General features: G+C 41.8%; 1 pseudogene; it reads right to left on the bottom strand.

The window, feature by feature from the left end:
* Positions 1 to 3,021: 3,021 nt before the first annotated feature.
* Positions 3,022 to 6,512, bottom strand: LOC119919211 (annotated as a pseudogene).
* Between the last annotated feature and the right edge of the window lie 3,557 nt (positions 6,513 to 10,069).

Raw genomic sequence — 10,069 nt, 5'->3', positions numbered from 1 at the left:
AAGCTATCAGGCTCTTAAACTCAAATTCATCCTCAGAACTGCTCCATTGATCATTGAATATTGATTCTTTCTGTTTACCATTTTTACAATTGCTTCTGTATTAATGTATATTGTCTGCTATGTAGCAGAAGGAAGTTACAAAGCTCAATTTCATTATATAACCTGTTATATTGTGACAATAAAATGTACCTGCCTACCTACCTGCCTACCTACCTACCCATATCTATGTGTCTATATATGTATGTATGTTAGAGAATAGCCTATTAAGTCTAACATGTGCAAGGTCTATTATTGCTTGTGTTTTATTGCTTGATTATTTTGTACTGTTTAGATGGTCTTATTTCTAGGAAAGGCACTTTGTGACCTTGATTTGTGAAAAGTGCTATATTAAATAAACTTTACTTATAGTCTTCTACAATATATTGTGTTGTGTTGATGTGAGTGACGCTGCCTCGTTGTGAAAGGCACATTTAGACTATTACTGCATTCATTCTGGCTTCTAAAGATACTATGTAGTCAAAGCACATCCCTTTGTTTTGGGCAAAAGATGAGAAAATGAATGTGTGATTCCCTGTGTTACAGCAGAGTCTGTTCATTAACAAGCATTACTCATAACAACATTCTTTCAACTGCATTGTCAATCAATATTTCCAAACTCAAGAGGATTTTTAAAATTTCAGCCTCAGTCTAGTTTTCATCAGTGTTGTCCATTACAGGTCAAAGAAATATCAGCTCCTCCAAAACATTCTTTCTCAAAAACACAGTGAACAAAGAAAAAAGGAGGGAGTCGTGTCATTCTTTCAGGGATGCATCACTGCAAGAATTTGGGGATTTGTTTGGTTGAAATTATTTGGTGTTTTTGTGAATTCAGTGTAGTGTTTGTCAAAGTTTGTCGTGTGTGCAGGCAGGAACAGGTTTTAGGACCCAAACGCAGGACAAGCATGCAGGACAGATTCAGTCTCTTTCAGAATTTATTAACAAAAGGAAAGAAGCTAAACTCACGGCAGTCAAACAACTAAAACAAGGTAATCCATCAAGAGAGGTTGTCTGCAGAGCAGCAAAAACAAAGTCCAAAAACAATGAATAATCCAAGGTGTAACAGAACAAAGGGTAATCCAACAAAGGTGGCAGTCAAACAGATAGGCAAGCAAGACACACGGCAGGGGGTGAACAAACAGAAACACAGACAGATACCAAACAGGCTCAGACTAACAGAACTACTAACCAACCCACAGACAAATCCCAACAGAAACATGAATACATATAAACAGATATACAGGGCACAACAGACCAAAGCAAGATAAGACAAATGAACAGAACAGAACAGAACAAAGAACAAACCCAAACAATCATGAAACTAAGCAGACAGATAAAAACCAGATAAAACAGACTGAAACCAAAATCACAGAACAAACTGACATAAAACAACCAAACATGGAGAGGTAAATAACTAACACCAGGCAGACAGGTTACAAAACACAAGAATCAAACTGGACTACAGTGGATCCCAAAACACAGAACAGACAACGCAAACTAACAAAACAGAGCAGACACCCAAACTATCCCTTAGCAGACAAGGCAAAGCTATTACCAGCAGAGACCAGAACTAAACAAGACGTTAAACCAACAGACAAGACACTAAAGCACAGAACACACCAAGCAGACAAAATAATAGACACAGAACAGATCAAAACTAAATAACACAGAACAGGCAGAGAATTAACCTAAACATAGCCGACAGGCACACAGTGTGACCGTGATTCAGCTCAGTTCCACTTTTTCCACAAGTTTTCTTGTGCTACTTCTAATAACCGTCAAAAACCAGGCTCTGCTTTGAACTCCCTCTCACCTGGACGAGTGACCACCTGCTCCCCAGCTGAGCAGCGTAGACGCAGCTTTGTCTTTGGCGTGCCTCGCCGTGTCACCCAAGGGCCCGGCTGATGGAAGTGGATGGGTGTGAAAGTGGAGACAGTTAGCAATTCCACATCTGTCAGCTAGGGTTGGCATCTCACACCTAACATTTATGTAGGTGGAGAAAGGCCAGGGCAGAGAGGACAGGGGAAGAGAAAAAATGACAGGATGGCTATGTGTCATGCAGTTGTGTTGAATAAATTTAGAACCACTGTTTGGCTGCCAAGACTAATGGAGAAGAGTTGGAAAATAGATCAAATTAACAACTTCGATGTGAGTTTAATGACTCTTCTGCTCTGTGTATAGCACGGGCAGCATTAAGTATGGGGGCCCATTTCAAGAACTAATGTGGGGCCCTACCCCCAAAAAAGAAAAACTTTGAGGAAAAAATTGAGGATAGAAGTTTGTTTGCATGAATAATGGTGTATATTCAGATTTTAGCTTAAATTTATTATCTGTACAAACATTTTCATTGTCATATTTTTGTTTCTGGAAACTTTAAATAACTAGAAAACTGTGTGCACAAAATGCACTACATGACTTTAATCATGAATCACCTAATTTTAGAAAACATTTGTGTACATAAACATATAGCTGAGACCATAACATTTCATTTGCTGTTTGTTAGAATATTATAAGAACATAAATGATGCCAGAGAAAAACGGCAGAGTGAAAAGCGTGCCAACCTTATGGATATGAAACATAGTATTACTATAGTATACTAACAATTATACAGTGTACTGTTTGTGTTTTCTGTAGTGCTATTTTATTAGCAATAGTCGTCCTATATTATTTCATTAGTAATACCATGTATCTAGCTCTTTGTTGTATTCTGATCAGTGCATCAAAAAATAAATAAATAAAATAAAATAAAAACAGAAAACACTATAGCGATAGTGAACATAACCAAGGAAGATTAAAATCAAGGGCAAGTGGACTTGGTTGAAGATACTACAAGATGTTTTGTCCCTCATCCAAGAGACTTCTTCAGTTCTGACCGACTGGTAGGAAAACTCAGATATTTAACCTCTGTGGGGTCGTCGGTTTGTTAGTGCTCTTGGCTGTTGTAACGAGGCCAAGTCTGAACAACCATTGTTGGCATCTTCACATCAGGCCAAAAATGAACGTTTCTTTAGTTTCCTGGGAAATGATGAATGGACAGCACTGTAAGTGGGGGACAAGTGATGTCGCAGACCCCCTCCCCTGTTAAGCAATGGCTTCCTTGACACCTCTTTCAAACCATCCATCCTCTCTGTCTAAAATGTGCACCCGGTGATCCTCAAACGAGTGTCCTTCAGATGTAAGTAAACTGCAGTCTTGACCTGAGGAGTTAGCCCGTCTGTGTTGAGCCGTGCGTTTGTGTAGTGGTTGTTTAGTTTCCCCAATATGCAGGTCTGCGCATTGGGCGTGTTCTTGGGTTTAAAAAACACAGGGATGTGGTGTTTGTTGAAAATCCTGAGTTTCTCTGATACTCCAGACACATATGGAATCACAGTGTTGTTGCATTTGACCTTCTTCTCCTCATCCCCCATAGTGTTGGTCTTCTTCCTGGATTTTGTAGCTGTTTTCTCAAAAGTCCATTTAGGGTATCTACAGCCTGTAAGTGCCCCTTTCAGGTGGTTCTGTTCCTGCTTTCGGGCTCGGGCACTGGTTGGTATGTTGTCAGCTCTGTGGTGCAGGGTTCTGAGGACTCCTAGCTTGTGTTCCAGTGGGTGGTGGGAATCGAAGAGTAGGTATTGTTCTGTGTGTGGGTTTCCTGTATACTCCAATTTGCAGACTCCTGTCCTCATCAGTGTGTACAGCACAGTCCAGTATGGCCAAACTGTTGTTGTCGACATCTTTTTTTGTGAACTTGATGTTACTGTTCATGAAGTTGTTGTGTTCAGTGAAGGCTTGCACTTAATGGGTTTTAATTTTGACCCATGTGTCGTCCACATACCTGTACCAATGGCTCGGTGCCGTTCCTCTGAAGGACTTCAGAGCTTTCCTCTCCTCTTCTTCCATGTAGATTTTGGCCACAATAGAGGATACTGGAGAGCCCATGGCACAGCCATGCTTCTGTCTGTAGATTCCTTCGTTGTAATGAAAAGAGGTGGTGTTTAGGCAGAAGTCTAGTACAGTTTACAGTTCTAGTCATGGCTGATGCTAGTTCTGTTGTTCAGGGTGCTGTCTTTTAGAAGTTGTGTCCTTACGGTTTCTACTGTCTCTATGGTAGGGATGTACTTGTTATGGGAGGCTAGGTGAACAGATTCAAGAGCGGACTCAGGGCAGGTTTACAAGGGACTGGAGGAGACTGGCTTAAGTTGTGAAACATGGAAGACAGGATGGATCCTCATAGTTCTCAGTAACCTCAGCCTGACAGCGGTTGGATTAATTATTTTCTCAATTTCGTATGGGCCAATGAAACGTGGGGACAGTTTTCTAAGTAAGGGCTTTGAGGCTGTTTCAGGGCTGTGTTCTATGCGCAATCCAGATTGAAAGGGTTCAAACTGGTTGTTATAGGTGAGGTAGGTTTTAATTTGAGCAGCAACAACAGAATTTTTGATAGGAAGGGGAGATTGGATATAGGTAGGAAGTTGGACATGATTTCGGGGTTGAGACCAAGTTTCTTGTGGATGGGGGTGACAGCTTCAAGTTTGAGTGGTGTAAAGACTGATCCGGAAATGAGGGAGAAATTAAGATTTTGATTAGTGGGGTGATGGATGGAAGACAGGTCTTGGTGAGACCTGAGTGTTTTCAGTTGATGCTTACATTTGATTGCTCATTTGGTGAAGTTTAGGAGTTGTGACAGTTTGAGTTGCACAGTTTAAATGATTATTATTCGGGGTGCCAGCCATGTTTCTCTCCTGGCAGTAAGATACTGGTTGTGAACGGTTTTTAAATCAAATGTCACAAAGGATGTATATTTTAAAAGAACGTACACCCTCCCACTGAATGAACATAAAAGAAAAAAAACACCTCAAACTCAAAAGCTTAGCACAAAACCAAATATTGGTAGATTTAAAGATTTCACACAAAAACACAATCACAAAGTAAAGTACAATCCAATTGAAAATTCCACTTCGGGTTTTCTGCACACTTAAACCAAACAATCTCAAAAACACAAATTAGTTGCAGTTCATTTCAAAAAACACAAAAATAAATTCAATCCAGTGCCAAATCCAAGAAAGATAAATAAAGCTGGTTCACAAAATAAAACATCATAGCACAGAAAAACGAGTTTGATAACTCAAGGAGTCCAGTCAGTCACAGAATCCAGTCTGGAAACAACTTTGCACGGCAAATGTAGAATGATGATCTGAAGGTGAAGTGTACAGGATGGGCGAATGGTTGAAAAGTCATGGATGAAAAAACGATACGCAAGGGATTTACTACCTTACTTTGATTTTTTTCTGACTATCTAAGAGCGTGTTGCTCTTCTGTCACTGCTCTTCTCCAACGGTCTCCTTCCGACACACTGATATTTACCGGGAGGAGGTTTAACTGTCGCGCCATACAGCAACGAATCAGTGTGCCTCGTTTATAATATGGGCGTTTCCGGGGTTTTCCACAGTGGTGAAACCTGGTGATAATTGCAGGTTGTCACACTCCTTCCCCCGTGAGACAAACCTGAACTTAGGAAGTTTTTTTTTGTTTATTTCCTTCTCTTATCTAGGGCCTGTGTTCAATTTTTTCTCATAATATCTTCCTCCACACTTGAGGCAGAGAAACCAGGGAAATCCTCCTTGTCGCTTTCCTCTTCAAATAGTTCAAGGATCCGTTGACGTTGTTCTCTGTCCATTTCTTCAGCTGTGGGACAGCATGGTTTGAGTTGGGCCGCGTTAACAACGCGTAGGTCTTCTCCAGTGTTCTCTAGGACCACTTCATAGTTTAAGGGGCCAGTTTTCCTGGTAACACGATAAGGACCTCTCCACCGTGGAGCCAGTTTAGCTGAAGATGACTTGGAGTAAGGGTGAGTACAGAGCCAGACACGATCTTTGTCTGAAAAATCACTCTCCTCCCTTTGTCATAGTTTTTCTTTTGCCTTTTCCAGGTTGCCACTTACAAGTTTCTTGAACTCTGCTATCTGATTAGCAGTAGCATATGCAAGTGTATCAGGATCAAAAAGCTGTGGCTTGAGCTCAGCATCCAAGGGGCCTTTCAGAAGATGACTGATGTTGAGCTCTGCAGGTGTGACTCCTGTGGACTCATGCACTGCTGAGTTCAATGCAAAATGGAATTCAGGTAAGTATTTGTCCAAGCTCTTGTGGTTTTCCTCCACATGTGAAGCAATCATGGCCTTCACACTTTGGTTAATCCTCTCAGTCAGGTTTGTTTGAGGATGGTAGGGCGAGGTCCTTTTTTGCTTGAGGTTCCACCGCCTGCAGGTCTCCTCAAAGACAGATGACACAAACTGGGAACCTTGGTCTGAGAAGATGAAGGTCGGCACACCCCAGCGAGTCAGAATCTCCTTTCTTAGGATCTGTGAGACGGTCTCTGCTGTTGCTTTGCGAAGGGGAAACATTTCAACCAATCTTGTGTAATAGTCCACAAAGACAATGAGGTAGAGGTTGCCGTTGGAGCTTCGAGGAAAAGGTCCCATGAGGTCAACTCCTAACATCTCCCAAGGTTCTTGAACCACAGTTTGTTGCAGTTTTGGCAACATTGCACATGTTCTCTGATGTCTATGCTCATCTTGGGCCAATACACAAGGGCTTGCAACCGATTATATGTTTTGTATCTCCCAAGATGACCAGATAGAGGATTGTGATAATAGTGGAGAAGCTGTGGGCGGAGTGATGATGGCATGTACACTTGGTAAAGTGTTTTGTGAGGTAATTGTATCACTCTGTATACTTTGTCCTCCAAAACAGTAAATTTGGTGTAGGATTTTTCATCACTTTTGGATGACAGAATCCTGTTGCTGGGCTTTCCAAATGTCCTTATCAGTGACTTGGAGATTTTTAGAGGTGTCCCTTGTAAGTGGCAACCTGGAAAAAGCAAAACAAAGGCAAAAGAAAAACTATGACAAAGGGAGGAGAGTGATTTTTCAGACAAAGATCGTGTCTGGCTCTGTACTCACCCTTACTCCAAGTCATCTTCAGCTAAACTGGCTCCACGGTGGAGAGGTCCTTATCGTGTTACCAGGAAAACTGGCCCCTTAAACTATGAAGTGGTCCTAGAGAACACTGGAGAAGACCTACGCGTTGTTAACGCGGCCCAACTCAAACCATGCTGTCCCACAGCTGAAGAAATGGACAGAGAACAACGTCAACGGATCCTTGAACTATTTGAAGAGGAAAGCGACAAGGAGGATTTCCCTGGTTTCTCTGCCTCAAGTGTGGAGGAAGATATTATGAGAAAAAATTGAACACAGGCCCTAGATAAGAGAAGGAAATAAACAAAAAAAAACTTCCTAAGTTCAGGTTTGTCTCACGGGGGAAGGAGTGTGACAACCTGCAATTATCACCAGGTTTCACCACTGTGGAAAACCCCGGAAACGCCCATATTATAAACGAGGCACACTGATTCGTTGCTGTATGGCGCGACAGTTAAACCTCCTCCCGGTAAATATCAGTGTGTCGGAAGGAGACCGTTGGAGAAGAGCAGTGACAGAAGAGCAACACGCTCTTAGATAGTCAGAAAAAAATCAAAGTAAGGTAGTAAATCCCTTGCGTATCGTTTTTTCATCCATGACTTTTCAACCATTCGCCCATCCTGTACACTTCACCTTCAGATCATCATTCTACATTTGCCGTGCAAAGTTGTTTCCAGACTGGATTCTGTGACTGACTGGACTCCTTGAGTTATCAAACTCGTTTTTCTGTGCTATGATGTTTTATTTTGTGAACCAGCTTTATTTATCTTTTTTGGATTTGGCACTGGATTGAATTTATTTTTGTGTTTTTGAAATGAACTGCAACTAATTTGTGTTTTTGAGATTGTTTGGTTTAAGTGTGCAGAAAACCCGAAGTGGAATTTTCAATTGGATTGTACTTTACTTTGTGATTGTGTTTTTTGTGTGAAATCTTTAAATCTACCAATATTTTGTTTTGTGCTAAGCTTTTGAGTTTGAGGTGTTTTTTTTCTTTTATGGTCATTCAGTGGGAGGGTGTACGTTCTTTTAAAATATACATCCTTTGTGACATTTGATTTAAAAACCGTTCACAACCAGTATCTTACTGCCAGGAGAGAAACATGGCTGGCACCCCGAATAATAATCATTTAAACTGTGCAACTCAAACTGTCACAACTCCTAAACTTCACCAAATGAGCAATCAAATGTAAGCATCAACTGAAAACACTCAGGTCTCACCAAGACCTGTCTTCCATCCATCACCCCACTAATCAAAATCTTAATTTCTCCCTCATTTCCGGATCAGTCTTTACACCACTCAAACTTGAAGCTGTCACCCCCATCCACAAGAAACTTGGTCTCAACCCCGAAATCATGTCCAACTTCCTACCTATATCCAATCTCCCCTTCCTATCAAAAATTCTGTTGTTGCTGCTCAAATTAAAACCTACCTCACCTATAACAACCAGTTCGAACCCTTTCAATCTGGATTGCACATAGAACACAGCCCTGAAACAGCCTCAAAGTCACCAATGACCTCCACCAATGATGAGGAGGGTGACTCTTGCCACCTCACCCGCCTCATCATGCTCAACCTCACTGCAGCCTTTGACATAATCAACCACTCCACTCTCCTGTCCCGACTGGAAACATAATCCAACATCACTGGAAACATAATCCAACATCACTCAACTCACTGCACTCTCCTGGCTCCAATCCTATGTCACCAACAGACAACAGCTCAACAACATCAACAACTGCACCTCCTCCACTTCTCCTTTGTCACAAGGCGTCCTCCAAGGTTCATTCCTTGGTCCTCTTCTGTTCATCCTCTACATCTTGCCACTGAAATATCATACGTAGATATGGTCACCGCATACTGCTACGTCGATGACGTCCAGATGTAGAATTTCCACCAAATCCATCACCACAGTTACCTTTTATACAAACCGAGATGCAAACCATCTTCCTCCAACTCAGTAACAACTGACATGATCATCATTGGACCAAAATCCCTCACAAAAAGCACCAACAACTTTAGTCTCTCCATCAACAACTCCACCTGTCTCCATCCCCACATATACTGCAACCTCATCTTTAACATCACATCAACCAAATCACCAGGACTGGCTTCTTTTACCTCTAAAACATTGCCCGTCCCTGCCCATCACTCACCTTCTCTGCTGCCAAAACTTTGATCCACATATTCATTGCATCCAGAATTGACTACTGCAAAACAATCCTCTATGGTTCATCTTTCAAAGCCCTAAATAAACTTCAATACATTCAAAACTCTGCTGCCTGCCTCTCCACCCACACCTGTCACCACATCAATCAGAATCTTCACTAGCTCTGTTCCCCAACGCATTCAGTACCATCAACAGCAACCCTCTGCTCTGGTGTTACTGGTCAGCTTGGAAGCGTTTCTGCCACTGTACATGTAACTACCACAATTAGTAACACTTAAAGCTGAAAAAGCATCCTGGGCCTTGCCAGTGAACACACACTGAAGCAGAAGGGTGCGCTCAGCATCAGATTTCAACTTCGTGCTTCTGCCAAACGTTCAAATAGTACAAGGAAAATGTCGGGATCTCTTTCATTAAACCTTGGAACTAACCGTAAATTGACAGCAACATCGAATGACTGGGCAGGACGAACCAACTCTTCAGCTTTCTGAGGCTCAGCTTGAAGCTTTCCCTCACTTAGAAGCTCCAACTTGTAGCACTCCAAATCTAGCTGTTGTCTTGCCTGTGCATGAGCTAGTTCTGCTTCCCGGAGACGGGCATCTTGTTTTAATTTCTCTAATGCCAGCACTTGTTCCTGTTCCATTTGTAGCAGAAGAAGCTTTTTTTGCTGCTCAAATGTTAACCCAGCCCCAAGACCAGCCAGCACAGGAGCTATGTCAGATACTTTACCAGACCCAGTTATCTTAGGGGAACCTACATTAGAAAAACTAGCACTCTCTAAAGATGCCTTTGCATTCTCGATTGAGCCAGACAAAACTCTTTCCTCCACCAATTGGGCCTTTAATGTTGCCAACAACTCTTCTTTATTTAACTTCTTTGGAAGTTCAACACTGTAGTATTCAACAAATTGCTGAC

Source organism: Micropterus salmoides, unplaced genomic scaffold (assembly GCF_014851395.1).
Source record: "Micropterus salmoides isolate LMB-PRFRI ecotype aquatic unplaced genomic scaffold, ASM1485139v1 Ms_hic_scaffold_1, whole genome shotgun sequence".
NCBI lineage: Eukaryota > Metazoa > Chordata > Actinopteri > Centrarchiformes > Centrarchidae > Micropterus > Micropterus salmoides.
The sequence above is the reverse complement of the archived record's forward strand: the minus strand, read 5'-3'. Positions and strand labels throughout refer to the sequence as shown.